Source organism: Thunnus thynnus, chromosome 14, assembly GCF_963924715.1.
Source record: "Thunnus thynnus chromosome 14, fThuThy2.1, whole genome shotgun sequence".
Taxonomy (NCBI): Eukaryota; Metazoa; Chordata; class Actinopteri; order Scombriformes; family Scombridae; genus Thunnus; species Thunnus thynnus.
In genome coordinates this window covers 25,486,963-25,504,363 of record NC_089530.1, presented here as the reverse complement: position 1 = coordinate 25,504,363, position 17,401 = coordinate 25,486,963, and the positions used below count along the sequence as shown (strand labels likewise).

The window sequence follows — 17,401 nt, the reverse complement described above, 5'->3', positions numbered from 1 at the left end:
CAAGATCACTATGAAAAAGACATTTTTACTGGTGTACATTTACAAGCAGCACTGTGGGTTAGCAGTAAATACACACTAGAACATAGTTTTCATACAGGTTAAGCCCAAATGAAGAAAGAGTTGATTCATATTTGTGTACACTGAATGAAAGAAAGGAAAAGCTGCTTCAGAGTTTGAGTAAGCCTCTTCAGACGTCCTTGTTGTGAATGCTTGATTTTTACATCTGTTAATAGACTCTGCTTCTAAATGTAGGTGCATGTTCTAATCAAGTCAGAGCACCAGGTTCACTGCTGCACTCTTCTGTAAAAGCATGGCAACAATTAACACACTTCACTGTGTGTAATCAGCTGTGAAAAGGTTTGTTGAATGAAGGACAGTGTTAATTATGATTATGATCGCCGATAATGTATTACACATAGTTTTGTCTTTAAAGCCCATTAAGTAATTTTATGCTCAGAAAAATAGTTCGTTTAGACATTTGATGTAAAAGTCATATTTGATTTATTTGAAAGGATTTGCAGGTTTCAGCAGTTTCACCGAGTTCTGTACAGCTCAGTGGATAAAGGAAGACTAACACTACCAGGGTCTGGACTCCCTCTGGGGCCACCCATGTTAGTGAGTGGATGCATTTGTGTTGCACTTTGTATAAAAGCATCCACCAAATGGCATTTGTTAGTTATTGGGATGTCAGCTATGGTGCTTTATCAGCTACATGAAGCCTCAACTCAGCTCTGTTTAAACAGAGTCATGTCTGAGTGGTTAGTTTTATCAGAGGCGCGAGGTTGTGATGTCCACATGTGAGCCATCTTTGTTTCAAAACTAGGTCAGTACATGATACTTTAAATAGCTTATTGGATATCATTTGTGTAATTTTCACTTCCTCCCATGTTACACTTCATGAGGTTTTCTGTTCTGTTTGGCTGTATTAGTTGCCGAGAGGCTGGATGACCACATTCTTAAAATGCCTTGTTAACTGGTTTCTCGTTGCATGACTTCTTATATGACTAAATGAGTATTTAGCAGCATGGCAGATTAAGCAGCAATCAGCTATGGGCATTTAGCATATGTCAATATGTTGCAAACCCAATTCCTTGGCACGCTTCCTGTCGCCTAGAAGCACTTCATATCCTCTTGAGTGATGTTACATAATGTGGATACAGCAAATCAAATGTTGCCAACATCACATCTGTTCTCAAACCTGTTTGATATCAGTGATGGTTGCTGCTAACCTAGCCAGTAACAGGTCAAAGAAAGGCATTTGCAGAATAGCGCAAATAGGAAGCTGAATTTGTGTAGTGCAAACTATTGCACAGAAACAATACTAGATGAGAGCTATTCTTCAATGAATTACATTTCAAAATGACCAAATATGAACATGAAATGGCCCAAAGTTGACCTAAAAAACTATTAATTTAGGTGGAAGAACTCTACTGCTGCCTAAATCCAGATTTATAGTATGCAGAAAGGTTCTGCTAGTCTTGTTTTAAATGACTCAAGCATGGGAACTGATTTATAGTTCAGTTAATCTCATTCATTTACATTCTTTCATTCACTTTGTGACTTTGTGTGCGACTTTGTGAGCATAATAAGATAAGATAAGATATACTTTCTTGTATATATGAGGAAAAAAAGGTGTTGAATACAGCTGCATATAGAAAATACAATGTACACACAATATAGGTACATTATCTCCATATGCACCAGACAGACATACTATTTAAAAACAAAGAATTAAAAACAATGCAGAAGTGATAACCACATGTGCAAAGGACACAATGTCCATATTGCACTCACTAACAGTCAGTATTGCACATGAAGCCATACTGGGTATAAAATAAACAACTGTGCAACAGATAAATTAAAAATCACAAAGGTTCTTTGTTCAGGAGTCTTATGGAGATAGACTCCTCTCAAAGGAGAGCTTGAAACGGTTGGTTTTGTGGTTAATGGGGCAGGTTCACACTAAAATTGTCTTTGCTAGCTAGAATACATATTCATCAAGTGAGTGAAAAAGAGACAATTACTCAACTTTCTCTGTATTTTCTTCACCATCAATATTCTCTGCCAGCATCAACAACATGTAGGAGAAAAACACAAGAAGCTGCAGGCTGACCAGTCATAGTTCTCATGAGCTCCACACTATATCTTCATAGTGCTTAGGTGTATTTACATTTTTGAGGTACATGTTGAGCCTCTGCATGTAGAGGCGACATCGTGACATCAGGAGCATAAATCCAGTTTTACTGCTCGGTGTGTTTAGATGACTCGCTTGCTTCTGACTGAGTTTACTAGCCTCTGGACTTGAAGAATATCAGATGTTAACGAACTGGACTCTGCTGTTTCTCAGTGCTCTGAGATCAAAGGCAACAACAAACACACTCAAATGTACGTTGATGAACATATATAGAACATTTGTTCAGAAAGAAATACTGAAAAGCACAGAGTCCCGCATGCATACCCATAAGCCTCATGTCTTAAAGTTACTCATGCATGTGCATGTGGAAATGCTCCTGTTTAATGAAGCAGAAACTTTAATAAGGACTTTACATGGCAGATATTTGATTCTCTTTCTCTCTCTCATGCTGTCTCTCTCACTCATGCATACCTGCACACACCATTTAATTTAAATCCCACCCGGGTTGAGTGGTCAAGGGGGAGAGGAGAGAGGGGGAAGAACATGTAATGAATATTGGGACATATATTAACTGTCACAATGGGACGTCCACTTTCACTTTTTCATCTTCTCTCACCTTTTTCAGGGTCACTCAGCTCTTCGCTCTCCCTCTGAGCTGTGGCGGTCGTCTGCCATCCTTATACACGCAGACTGACTAGTGTGGCTTTTGTACACATGAGAGGAGAGCCAGAGGATGGTAGAGAGAGAGAGAGGAAGATGGGCAGGGTGGAGCTTTAGACATATACACACAGCAAAGTTATGATAGATGGCTCAGAAGAGGTAAACATGCAAACATTTTGACTTTGGAAATATGCTCAAATTCTAATAATAAAAACCTTGGAATAACGGCACCAAAATTATAGCTTATGACACCTACGTTTAGCTTTGTAAAATATGAACCTAAATGCATTTCTGGAATATATTAACAACAGTTTTCAAGGGACTGTGCCCCCCAAAAAACCCAACACAACAGGTCGTAATGTCAGTCGCTCAAAACAACTTACAGTTACGTTTGAGTGACAGATGCCATCTAGTGGTCGTAGTAATTATGACCCGGAGCAGTGATGCAGTTCAGGTGACGTTTATATAGGTCAAAGAAATTCCTCATTACCTGACGACCTGCAGGAAAATGAGTGATGAGATATCTTGCAAATATTTTGTCAAATAATGTGTTAATCGTGTGTTAATGGCTTTATTTGTATATATGAGCGAACAGCTGCGCTAATAGTTGGATGACTGGCTCTAACTAGCCAGCGAGTTAAGTGATCTTCAGTCTAGTTCGCTAATATGCATAATAGCAATGATTATGTGTCATGAAAATAACATAATTACAATGCCTAGTAATCTGTCGAGTCACAAACAGCAGTCGACAAGACAACAGCAACATTTGCTTACTGTTTTTGTGTCCAGATGGGAGAATTTAGCAGAGCTTCCCTAGCTTCAGACTCAGGCGACACAGATTACAGTGTCAGCCAGGGCAGAACAGAGCCTCGGGGGAGAAGAGGCCAAGGAGTGAGAGCTGTAAGCAGGGGTAGAAGCAGAGTGAGGGGGCAAAGGTCGAGGAAGAGAGAGAGGGAGAGGGAGATGAGTGAGGCCTGGTGATGAGCAGGAAAGAGTGGATACAGTAATAATAGTATAATATATTTATACTATATATATACTATAATAAAAATAATATTCAAATATAAAACATATAAATATGCAAAAAATGAATTAGTATTCACCTGAAGTTCAGCCAGCGATATTGGTCAGGGTCTCGTGAGCTCTGGTCCTCCACTCAATCCAGTTCTTTGTCCGGTTGGTTGGATGGCAGTCATGCTGGCATCTGCCCATGACCCAGACCTGCTCACTGTCAACATGGTGGAGGATTGCCATCCAAAGGTCCTGAAAAATATAAATTGCACCATATGTGTATTATCACTGCAGATCATATCTGTATTTGTGACAGGTGTGTATAGTGTGTATATATATATATATATATATATATATATATATAGACCTCCTTTAACAAGTGAATTTGTCCTGTGGTGATCAATAAAGTTTAATGCACTCATTCATTCATCCATTTATTCATTCATTCATTCATTCATTCATTCAATATACTGTTACGAGGTAAAAGCCAAAAGGCAATGACATCACACATAAAGGATCAATACAAAATACATCATAAGCAAACACTATTGCATCTATAAGCACATATCTAACGTTACTCACCTATCAGGTAGTCCAGGTCCAGTGGGGGATACAGGGAACATAGACAGGCTCTTATGGAGTGCTGAGCTTGGCAGACTATTCTCGTAATTATTGGAGAGAGAAAAAGAACATGTAAAGTTACTACTGGTAAGCTGGATCTGTTAGGAAATAAAAATACACTGCCAAAAGTAATGTTAGTTATTGCCAGCCAGCTCATTACGGTGAATACAGGCTTGCAGGCCTGTAACTGAATGTACAAACTTGCAAAATGGAGTTTGCAGGCAAACACTGAAATGTTCAGCCTGGAAGTATGTATATGCAGGCTTGCAGCACAGAATTCACAGCTACATGTTTACAAAACTAGCACTAGCACTGAGTCTCCGACAGTCAACTCTCTACTTTGCCTGCTGCGGTAACCAAACTCAGCATTACAGACCTCAAGGGTTATTTCTTCAAAATATAAAGTTGTTTGAATTAGTTGATAGCAGGACTTAGTGTGTACGTACACTGCAAGCTACTATTGTAGGAACATTACATTTGTTGTCATGGAAAAGCAGATACTTTTGCAACCTAACTAAGCTGACCACTGGCACCTACCTGCATTACTCTTCATCCCCATCGTCTCCTTCAGTGCTCGCCGGTGGGTGAAAGCTAACCCCAGATTCACTTTTGTTTTGGAATGAGGTTTGTCCGCTTGGCATTTCGCCTCGCCATATTTTGTGTTTTTTCAGTGCTGTGTCCACCATTTTTGTAGCTTCCTCTTGGATGCGTGCTTCTGGTCTGGAACCTGCTCGCTACCTTTTTATAGAGTCCTTACCTCACCTGTGCATTGATATTGGCTGGGGGCTACACACCCACTGCCTAAGGGTTGTAGCTCAGAAACGTCCATATCACAGCAAAATAATAAGAAAATACAGGGAGAGGGTAAAGTCTCTGCAGATAAATACAACTGCCACACACTTCTAGTGGGTCATAAGTGATGATTGACAGGGATGGAGTCTATACATTGTTTTTTTTAGGAAAATAATGCATAGAATAGCTTTGAGTATGTAGGAACTTTAACCCAAACCATGATCTATCCCTAAATCTAACCAAGTAGTTTTTGTGCTTAAACCTAACTAGACCTTTACCACAGCATTATCATATCATAAAACATCATCATATTTTAACAGTGATTTGTAATAATTTTGGAAAGCACAGACAGATGATGTTGCCCCGCCGATTTGAACCGATAGAGGCGCTAGATTAGAAAACCACTTCCTACTGGGAATAAAAACGCTCCTATGACAACAATTGACAGGGTGGTTTGCAGATTATCTGAAGTAACAGGGACACCTATTCTGGAAACTGATTCTTGTTTAAATATAATTTATTTGTATTGTATTGGTATGGTGCCACAAATGAGTTATTTTGAAACCTGGGCATATACAACCACGTGTCTAGATGGAGGTATGTAAAAATAGTTTTTCTTCTTTAATTTAGGTGAATCAATTGTTTCAATGTGATTTTTTTTTTCTACCTTGTTATTTTAAGATATTGTAAAAGTGCTCAACTCCTCTGGGTTACCATTTGCACATTCTTGGTGAGAATAAGGGAGCCACAAAGAGAGAGGAGAGAGAGGAGAAAAAGAGACATGGGGGTGGAAGGATTGTAACCACAGCAGGGGCACTTGTCTGCCATCTCTCACCGAGACAACCTATAAGAGAGATCAGGAGAGGAGGAGGAGAAACAGAAATAAAGGGGTGGAGGGAGAGGGAGGAGGTGGAGGAGGAGGAGGAGGAGGAGGAGGAGGAGGAGGAGGAGAGACTTTTCTTGAAGCTCAGTGGAGCGTTGATGTGTCTCTGTCCAGCTGAGAGCAAAGAAATAGAGAACCTATCTGTTGTACCAGGGGGTCTGCAGGGAGAGACATGCAGGAGAAACAAACAGAGAGGACGGAGAGATGGAGGGTAAGGCTGGAGTAAAGAGGGAGAGCGGGGTATCGATGTGAAGATAAAGACCAACAGAGACAGAAGGAGGGATTAAGAGAAGACCGCTGTGATAATAATTGCTATCATCATTACTTTTTTATTCTGCTGTTGCAGTGGGCTCTGCCTTTTGTTGGGGAGAGTCGGGTAGATCACTGAAGCTGCACCGGGCAAGATTTGTATGTAAAATCACACCTGCAGTCTAAATCACAAAGCAGTGCTGCAGTAAGAGGAAAGCATTACATTCTACCCACAATACAATGACTGAGAGAAAATCTCCTGCTCAATTCTCTCTGACAAAGCCTCAGAAAATTAATAAAATACAAGCAGTCTGTCAACAGGTGGCATGTGGATCTTATGTTTTTCTTGTTATGTGTTTTTTTTTCTTTGGTAGAATGATTGTTTTAACATATCCTATTATATGTTTTCTGAACGTTTGAGTTGGTTACCTGTGAAACTGCATAGTGTAATTTTACTACTAATGTAGAAAATTCATTCTTAAACTGCTTGGATATTCACAGTCTGTGATGCAGTCATTGCTAAAGAAACACTTTCCAAGTCTCTGACTATTATCAGATTATTTTCTTTGCAGTGACAGTAATGCAGCTACTTTTGCATTTGTCTGAAGGTCCAATGAGTCCACACATATCCACAACACACCCTGTTAGAGTAAAATTGGAGAAATATATGTGAGAATATGATAAGTTAAGGCCCACTCACACCAGAAAGTGAAATTCATCCACATATCTTCAAGAAGGGCTAGTTACTGTAGCTTTAAAGCTAACTGTGTTAGACCCCTGGGAACATGCTAGCACTTGTCAGTCAGAGTAACTCTCTGAGTTTCTTTCTGTTTTCTCTGTACTGGGCTCTTACTCCCCGTGGCATTTTGTTTTCAGGATTGTACATCATTTTATTCAACAAAAAAGTTACTGTAGGAGGAAAAACCTGCCAGTTAGCAAGCTTGTTAGCTCAGTTGCATACATGACGGACGTATTTGTATCATTGACTCCTGTCTCATTACTGTCTGCAGACCCTGCTTCTTATTCGGGGAAGTTTATACTTCAACAGGGTGAATTAAATAACAGTGGATGGTCTGATAACTTCCTCCATTTTGTACCCTCACAGGTTGGCTCTCTCAAGACAACTTGCTATTGGTTAAAACCACAGAGTGTCTGTAAAGATGGACAATATGATAGCTCCATGGATGTATCAAAAGATCTGGATGCAGCGTTGGAAGCGGGCCCTGTTCATTCATATGCTCAATGATGCAAGAAGCCAAAAAAGTTCGACTTCTGGATATAAAATTAGCCGAGCCAGCTAACGTCTGGTTTAGCCCTCCGGTAACTTGCATGGGGATAAAAAAAATTCAATCATTCAGCTCTTCTAGACTTTCAAAAGGTTATCGGACTGAATGGATCGAATTCTGTTGGTGAAACGAGTTGTGATGCTCAAAACAGTTTATCCACTGTTTTACAGCCGCTCATTTTCCCATGATTATGTACATGGAGAAATGCTCTTTTGGCCTCTGTTGGACCTGCAGGTTGTAATTGCACAGTTTGGCCACTATGCCAAACTGGATTCCAAGCCTTCCTGGGGTCTTGGATAGCTCCCTGAAACTGAAGCCAAAATATCTGGATCGCCGGCTGGTGGCTGGTTGCAGTATAGGTCATAAGTCCCGCCCCCTCCATTTTAGCAGATCTGACATGAGCCAAACTAAAAATTTTAGGTTTTTCATTTTAGGTTGTTCTTATCATGCTGATATATGTTCAAGTGCTCATTTTTCTTTAATTGTTTTTTTGATTATATAAAAAGGGGGGTGATGTCATGATTGACAGCTGTGATTGACAGCTGTGATTGGCAGCTGCCCTCAAACCTTTGTCAGATGCGACAGACGAGCCGAGTGACCGCAGCAGTTTCTGACGGACACTAAGGTATGTTTTCATTTGTGATTCACCACCAGCTGTAGCTGCTAGCTGCCAACTGTTTCTGGCTGGTTCACCTCTCTCCATCGCGGCTCCTGGGTTCACTTGGCTCTCAGCGGTGGGACAGCTGTTAGTCAAGTTAAGGGGGCGTGTCTAGCGGGGTGTCATCCCGCCCCCCCGCCTCTACTGTGCAGACTCTGGTTGCAAATGATGTCACACAAGCAAGATGGCAGCTCCAAGAAATGAGATATTGGCTTCACTTTGCATAGTAGCGGGAAGTGGAGACGCATCGTCAGTCTTTGCAAAGAGTCTATGGTTAAAACGCACAAATTAGCGCATCACCAACGTTAAAAGTTGTGTTTTGCTGTGAAATTTTGCCATTTTACTGGTGTATCTGTATCCTTTATGCTGATATTAAAGCATGAGGCTGTTTTTTGTACAATAATGACATTCTTTTATTGTAATATTCAGTTATCTTAATCACAAATGATTATTATAATATTGGACTAGCTTATTTCTCTGTGTTTTTTGTGGTCTGACATTTGAGTCGCTTTCTTATTTGGCATGATCTACACTCGTTTCGAGTTAAACAGTAAAATAGTTTATTTCACGGCAACACCGTGGATCTTACTGTCTGTGTGCTGCGATTAAATGCGTGTTGTGAACCTCCACATTATTAAAACATGGAGATTACACATCCTGAATGGGCCCTCTATTCTTCATATTAAAAATTAATGGAGAATAGAGAAGAAGGGAGAAGAGAAAGAGGAGGAGGAGGAGGAGGGGGATGTGATGGCAGGGGAGAAGATTTGAGCAGGGGAGAGCTGAGTAAAGGACAGAGCTCTTGGTTTCAAACTCAGAGCCGAGAAGGTACATTAGAGCTATCAATTAATCAAGAAATAAGAGACTAGTTTAGAAGTCATGGAAAGGAAATATGCGCTGCCTCTCTTTCTCTGACCTTAAAGTGGTTTAGTCTCAATGTTTTCATTGCTTGCTGCAACAGCCTCTGCATTGAAATAATGCTGTGATGGCAGGCTAGCGGCAGAAATGCAATTGCATTTCGATCATTAAAAAATAAAACAATTTGGCACTGGTTGCTCCAATCCTGAGCCACTACATTGTTAAAAACTTAAAATCTAAGTACATTTCAACAACCTTGTAATGCTTGGGTGGGTCCAGATTCAGTTATGAAGGCTTCATGCTTTATTTTAGTAGGTCTTAATTATTTATGTCATTTTTTAAATAAGCTTCCGCGTACTCATGGCTAAATGTCTCAATGTTTTATGACCAGTTTATTTACAGGGGGATTGTTTGTGATTACAAAATCTCTCATTTCTTAAGTCCAACAAAACATCAACCAGGAAGTTGGATAAAATGACAAAAAGGCAACATTTTTTGTATAAAATATAGTATTCTTATGATTTTTAAATTTTTATTTAAAGCCATTTTCAGACATTAATATGTAACATTTCTGTCTTCATGAAGCTGTTAAAGGCTTTTTATCATTCAGACATAAGTGACTTAATGTTTACAGCTTTATTCAGACATGACAGGACATTTATGGAAAGAGTCAACTATTCATGTGATATTTGCATGAGAAGAGCTTGAGAGAAGGAGGTACCGCTGCTGGAAGGGTTTAATAAGGTGAAGGACGAGTGTTTTCTGTTTTGCCAGGGACATTAACCCTCACTTCTCTTCTGGTGAATCTGCTCTGAAATTCTCATCTATCAATCATTTATTTGATAGAGAATTCTTTTGCAAAGTCCAACTCTTGTTTAATTCCTCTCTCTCCTCATACACTGTATCTAAAGTATTTGCTGGATGTTCATTTACTTTTCAACTTCATCCATGCAGTAGGGGTGGGACAAAAAAATCAATATAGCACCAAATTGCTTTATTTCAACTTGCAATACATTATCGATATACTGGCGCCGAGTATAGATATATTATTTTTTTAAAACATAGGACCGCTCAGAATCGATTCAGCTACTTTGACTTACGGCCACCAGAGCACCGCTACCCTCTGCCTCCTTATGGAAGAGCTGAACAGACTGGTTGACGGTCAGATGAACAGCGGTTGTAGGTGACAACGAAGAAGAAATGCGAGCAACTGCTGTCAGTCTCTCAGTGTCCACGCTGGAAACACAGAGTCAGTTGGAGCTTTGACAGTCACCAGAAGCACATTCATGGCCCTTTGTAAAGAGGTATCTGTGTTGTGTGTGTGTGTGGGGGGGGGGGCGTAGCTGTAGCCCTGCTGTTTATCATATAATGTTACCGTCATCAGCCCTGAATATCTCTTAAAGCTCTGAATATAGCACAGTTAGTTATCAGTAGATCATGTGTTGTGTTTACTGTCACAGTAAAGAAATAAATCTTTGGGTTATTTGCATGACGTCGCCTCCGTTGTCTCTTGTCAGGTTTGCTAACACAACCAGCAGCACAAACTGAGGCTACAGTTAGCAGTGTTCTGATATTTCTTTTCTGTGACTCTAATGTACGATAATAAACATTGTACATGGGAAAAATATCTGACTATTTCCTGCTATTTCAAAAAAAATTCTTTCTTCTTCAATTACAGATATCGTGATATATTGTAGATTATTTCTTTGTGATGTATCGTGTATCACAGGATCGACTTTGTTGTGATATGTCGTTATTGTGGGAAAAAATATTGTGATATTATCATATCGTGAGTTAACCTGTGATTTCCATCCCTACCATGCAGTTGGCAAGGATGAAAGTTGAAAATATAAGTAGGAGGATAGCTGGTCTGATTATTATTTTAAGTTTTTTTTATTGTTTGTTTGTTTTCTTTATCTCTCCTTGCCTGCACTGTGAGGGGTAAAATGACTGAGCAGGCATGAAAAACTTTTTTTTTTCCTAACTAATTTCACACTGTTTCATAGTTTATTAAACAGTTTTTATTTTCATTGAGCATTGGAGACGACACTTTCATGAAAAATTGATTACAGTGATCTTAATCAAGCGAACAAGATGTGCATTTAATCCCTCTCTGTGCATTTTTATCCTGTTGTGCTGCTGCAGCCTGAATATTAATCTGAAAGCAATCAATTCAGACTCGTGCCAGTGTGAAAGTCTTATTGAAATGTTACTAGCTTTATTTTTACGTAAGAGTGACACGAGCTCTACCGACATGTTGCGTTTCCATCGTGTGCAGAGGGGGGGGATGACTCGAGTCTACTCATAAACTCTCAAAAATCTCGCAAAAATGACATCATTGTCTCGTGGTGATGGAGGATAAAGTCTCAGCTTCTTGTGGCAGAAACTCTACATTTCAATGAACATCATCATTAAGGCTAAGAGGGAAAGGTCTTTCTCCCTTTTTTCCTCCTGTTCTCTCTTTCTCATAATCTTATATATGAACAGTATTTCCTATTTATTGCATGCTGACCTTATATTACTACCCACATAAAAGTCTAGCAAACTCTGTTAAACTTGCCTGGTACACTGACGACCTTGTTTTATTGGCATTTTGGTGAACTATTTTTAATCTTTTGAGTTGAGGCTTGCTGTAAACTGCTTGAGTTTGATCACTAAAAAGGAAACTTGTGAGAACAGCTAGCTATAGGTTACTAAAATAAATAGTATGTTCAATTAGCGATGGTGCTCAGACTGTTGGAGAGCAGATGGAGCTTTTTGTTCCTCAACAAAACAGTGAAGTTATGAATCATATAGGTTGCCAGGTAACTTAGGTTTGAAAGAGAGAGATGGAGAGGTGTTTCAGCCACATTTAAGTCATTATCCCAGGTGACAGATTTCATAATAGTACAGCAGTAAAGGTGGGATGAGGAGAGATTTTTCATCACTAACACTTCCAGGTACATCCGATCCTCTCCAACTTCTCTCTCTCTCTCTCTTCAATTTCCACATCCTTTATCATACACACCTACATATGAAGTCTCTTCAGCATCTCTTTGCTCAAGTGGGGTTTCCAGTACACTGATAAATCTCACATCTCGGTTTCTATTTATGTAAAATAAGTGCAAACTCACCAGGGAGTTTCACCTAAACAATTACCTTACGAGCTGAGCAATTTACTTGCCGTGAAATCAACTTTCGGATTTAACCTGCAAGCCAATATTGAAAAAAGCTTTCAGAAAGATCACCAACAAATGGATTAAAGAAAAGAAAAAAAGATGTTCTTTTTGAAGCACATACATTTAAATTTTTACCTTCAGCCTTCAGAATATTCTGTATCCATCCTGCAAATATTTTCCACTTTCTTTTCTTTTTGTTGTTGGTTATGTCCAAAAAAACTAAAATACTGAAATAAAACTGCTGCTCATGGCCTTGTTGCTATAAATTTAAATGTGGATATTCATGTATGCCGGAGGATGAACAGTGTTGTTTTTGGGGATCCCTTGACACTTTGTCTAAGGTCACCGTCAGACTGAGATGTGGTCAAATATCAGAGTATAACAGACGGAGTGCCATGAAATTTAATGAAAACGTTGCTGATAAACTCTTCTCTATATCCTCACAGTGAGAAAGACAGATCGATGTTCTTGCTCACCAGAGGATGAATCCATGTGTTTTCACTTGAGTGATGTACGCTCCTAAATGGATTAAACCTCATTATTTAAATGATGCCATGTTGTTTCCTCTACCGCCACCATTTGGACAAACTTTACATGAGAACAGTATTTTTGGTTTGTTGTTGTTGTTTATTCCATCCGACACTTGAGTATTATGGGATATCCTGAACATTGCAGCCTCTAGTAGCTACAAGTGTAGTGTTTTTTTTCACTGACAGCTATGTTTATTTTCTAAATACTTATTTTAGTATCTATTTTTTGTAAATGTGAGGCTGTGCATCGGAATATAATGATGCTTTTATGTGTATGCATGCGTACATATGTTATGTGTGTATATTCTGTATGGTATGATATATAATTCAGAGTATGTATATATAGTCAAGTATGGGATTTGTACAGAAGAGACAACCACTCTTGAAGGCTTTGTTAGACTATTTTTGAGATCGCTGGTGTAGCTGGAAATTATTGGGTGTGAAGCTGTGAATTACTGTTGGTGTAAGGCTTAAACGACGCCCACCGACTCTTTACTCAATCTCCAGGCTTGTTTTCTACAAAAGGATATGTACTGTACATCAGATCCTGTGAAATGATACATACATGTATATATATAGTCTGGCCTTTGTTTTATGTTTTCATTTAGATTAAGTTATCTTTTGCAAGACAGACCTGAGTATAGCAGGAGTAAAATGTATAAAGAGAAGACAAGAAGCAATCATACATACAGTAAGTGATACAGTCAAAATCTCCAAATGGTCCAAAGTTGAGATGTTCAGGTTTTAAGTTACTGTCAGTCTTTCCAACTTCAGTGTAACTGTCTATAGTAGTATTGACTGGGCAGTATTACTGAGGGGAATCAGGTTGAATTACTTATGGTGTTATCAAACATAATCTCTCATGAAAACATGTGCAGCTACTCTATAACAGAAGATAGTAGATTTTCAGTAACCTTTACATTCATTAGTGACTGATGGCTGTCAGTATCTACCACATGCAGAGACTGATTTATTGTTTAGTACACTGAAAGAAAACAAAATTCATAAAAAAAATATCTGATAAACAGATAAATGTGTGCAGATGAGATAAAAAAAAAATATAAAAGGCAAGCCAAACTCAGCAAATACAAACAAAAAACATCAAAACAACATGCAGTGAAACATCTGACTTGGATAACAGCATCAAAAGAGGCAACGGAATGAAACATAATGGATAATCGTAAAACAAGATACAGAAGTTAATGTTTCAAGAAAAAAGCCAAATAAGTGGTGGTACATTTGTAAATGCCAAAAAAAGATGCATTAACATTAACAGGAAAACTTTCTCTCTCCTCTTTCAGATTAATTGGTCTTTTGGAGTTTGTATCCAAAAGAAACAATACACTTCTTTTCAACAGCATGTTCATGTCCTTCACATGTTTTACAGCAGAAGACACTCCACCTTCCCCATAGAGACCATCTTGTTTTTTTTCTGTAACCTTGTGTTGAATAGAGCAGGATAAGTACTCTCAGCTGCTGTACAAGCAGAACAGGAGAGCAAGAGAAGCGGAGAAGTGACACGTCCAATCAGACTCAATGTTACCAGTAATGTTGTCTGTATACTATATCTGTAAATTTGTCACAGAACACTACACAGCAATACTGTTTTTTTTTTTTTTTTGCCAAACAACCATAAATAGTTCAGTATTTTCATGTTACAGTTCATGTGCAGTGAAAGACAAGTTAAACACAGAGATGGAAAGAGAATATTTTACTCAAGTAAAACATAGATCAGTTAAAATGTACATAAAGTGAAATTACTGCATACTGAGGGAAAAGGGTAGTAAAGAAAAAAAATGTTACATGATGATAATATTATATGATAGAGCCAGTATATAATATAAAGCGCTTTAATATGTCAAAGTATATACCAGTGGAACAAAATCACACTGTTCCTACGTGCGAGCTGCACCACGAGGCTCCAAACCAACAATAAATTCATTTTCTATAGGCGGCCACTTTGCGGCCTGTAAAGCTGATTATTAATTATAAATACATTAAAAATACTCCACTGCCTTCCTCAGAGTAGCCTTATTAGAATAAAGCAGAAAAGAGGGCAACACTCAGGCACTTAAACTAAATTGACAATAAATAAAAAAGAGCTGTGGAAGGTGCAACAAACATTATAGCTACATAAATTAAATAGCATGCCACTTATAGTAGTAGTAATATAGAATTAAGAGCAGCACATAGCATCACCAAGGCAACACAGACATGTATAAAGAATGCAAACTCCAGAGCAGCTGCAGCACACAAACGAGATAGATGTTCTTCAGTGAGCGTAGAAGTCACTGCTGGAGGAAACACCATGAGAAATCAAACCCAGCAAGCACCTGTTGGTGATGTGTTTGATTTGGGTAGTGCATGAAATCGCTGATTAATTAAAGTAGATGCAACTTTTCTTTAACTTTGCAGAGGAACAATAATGCTAACCTAAACAATAACCCATTATGACATCATCTTAACTGTAATTGATGCAGCTTGACAATGTAATGACAATACTTGAAATAAAAAAATACTTACACAAAGTAATATGATTTTTAAAAATACTCAAGGATGTATAAGTACAGAAAAAAATGACTTTGTTACAGTATCAAGAGTAAATGTAAGTTGTTACTTACGCTATTAAAGGACATGAAGAAATCAATAATCTTTACAGTTGCTGAGTATTTACAAATGCAGGTTTGTCAGGAGGTCGGACGGTGGTGATTTCTGTAGGTAATGAGTGTTTGTTCTATAAAGGTATTGGAGCCAGAAATCACCAGCTGCCAAAGTAAAGAGTGTGTCATTGTTACTGATTAGTAACCCAATCAAACACCTGCAGATACAAGATTGCCCTCAACCTGGAAAACAACTGCATCAGGAGAGCAGGAGTCAAAAAATGATTTTCTGACTTCTAGCAGTAAGTGATGTTGTCTCCTGAGAAACGACATAGGTGATTTACTGAAATGATATAAGTTAAGTAGCATAACATTTGTATACAGCTGCAAAAAGTCTTAGTAGTGGTGGATGGTTGAATTTAAAAACTGCACCGTCATAATTCCTTCTTTTTACAGTGAACATGATATTTTTTCCACCTTAATCAACTAATTTTAGCTGAAACAATTAATCAATCAGTTACTTTATTTGCCCCCAAGAGGGAAACTCCAAACTCAATTTCCCCTCATTTATAATCAAAGTTCGAATAAAACATTGTAATTTCACATGAGAAAAATCGTTAGTTATGGGAAGTACAGGAAATCATTGTCAAGCATTTAAGGCATTCATACATTGAATGGGAATCGGGGTTAATTCACCACTTACTGAGATGTGACTTTTTCTCAGAACAGACAGTCAGTATACAGTATGTTCTCACGGTCACAATCTTCAGTGTGACAGAACCGGATTCTTTTCAAAGCTAAAGTGGCTCTGATGGCTTTTAATATTCTCTTCTCTTGGGAACAACTGTGTTCTTGTCACACAACAGGACTAATTCATCACTATGGATGTTGTGACACGGTTATCAGAATGTATTTTCCAGACATTATCGCAAACATGAATAAGATATTAAATCTGCAAACTCCTTACTTTGTCATATAAACTCTGGTAACTAAAGCCAGAATGTGTTTCCTGAATAGTAGAGTAGGTATATTTTGGCCAAACTTGCACTGTTGTTGCTGTAACAATCTGAAACATCCTGCAGAGCCACCAGACAAATATAATTTCTGTTCACATTTGTTCTCTCAGCAATGTTTTCTCTCCAGTCTGAGGACTAAGTTCTAAAAAAAAAAAAAACCCCAAGCAGATCTGGGCATTTATACCCCCCTCTAGGTGAAGGGTTAGTTGGAGCCAATCCATTTCCCATCTGCCGTGACTTTTCCTGTGTGTGTGTGTGTGTGTGTGTGTGTGTGCGCGCGCGTGTATGTGTGTGTGTGCAGCGAGGTTAAACTGAGGAAAATCTATTCAGTGAATCAATCATTCTCCATCACGAGCAGATTAAATGACCACATGATCAGCAACTCTAAAGAACACACACACACACACACACACACACACACAAACAAATGTATAAATAGGCATCAAACAAATACACACAAATATGTTTGTGTAGTTTTGACAAACTTTTTGTTGTGAGGCCTCTAGAACTCAACCAGATACACACACACACACACACACACACACACACACACACACACACACTTGTAATTATGTGGTAAGTCAAGTGGCCGTTTCTTTTCACTGATGTCACCATCCTGTAAATTGCACCAATAAAGTTGATCTAAAGATTCAGGCTGTACATGAGAAAGGACAGTAATAGTGTTAGATTATCTGTCTCAATTGACTTAGTACGTGTGTGTGTGTGTGTGTGTGTGTGTGTGTGTGTGTGTGTGTGTGTGTGTTCCAAAAGCCATTGTAAATAGTTATGGAAGCACTGGGTCCTAAATAGCTTCTCTAACACAATTACCAGTGTGAAACAGACAAACACAGTGAGAAGCATGTGTGCACACATACACACATGTTGTCTTTCATGGTAACCGACATATCATTAGCCAAGTAGCAAACTACAAAATTAACATCCCGT

The 17,401-nt window shown here is 38.6% G+C and overlaps 1 long non-coding RNA gene across 1 annotated transcript; it reads right to left on the bottom strand.

Annotated features, from left to right (window-relative positions):
• Positions 1-3,395: 3,395 nt before the first annotated feature.
• On the bottom strand, positions 3,396-4,491 carry LOC137196538 (uncharacterized). The gene is made up of 3 exons (XR_010931251.1): positions 4,388-4,491; positions 3,898-4,057; positions 3,396-3,692 (listed from the first exon to the last, which is right to left on the bottom strand). It is a non-coding gene; the product is annotated as an uncharacterized lncRNA (long non-coding RNA).
• Positions 4,492-17,401: the final 12,910 nt, after the last annotated feature.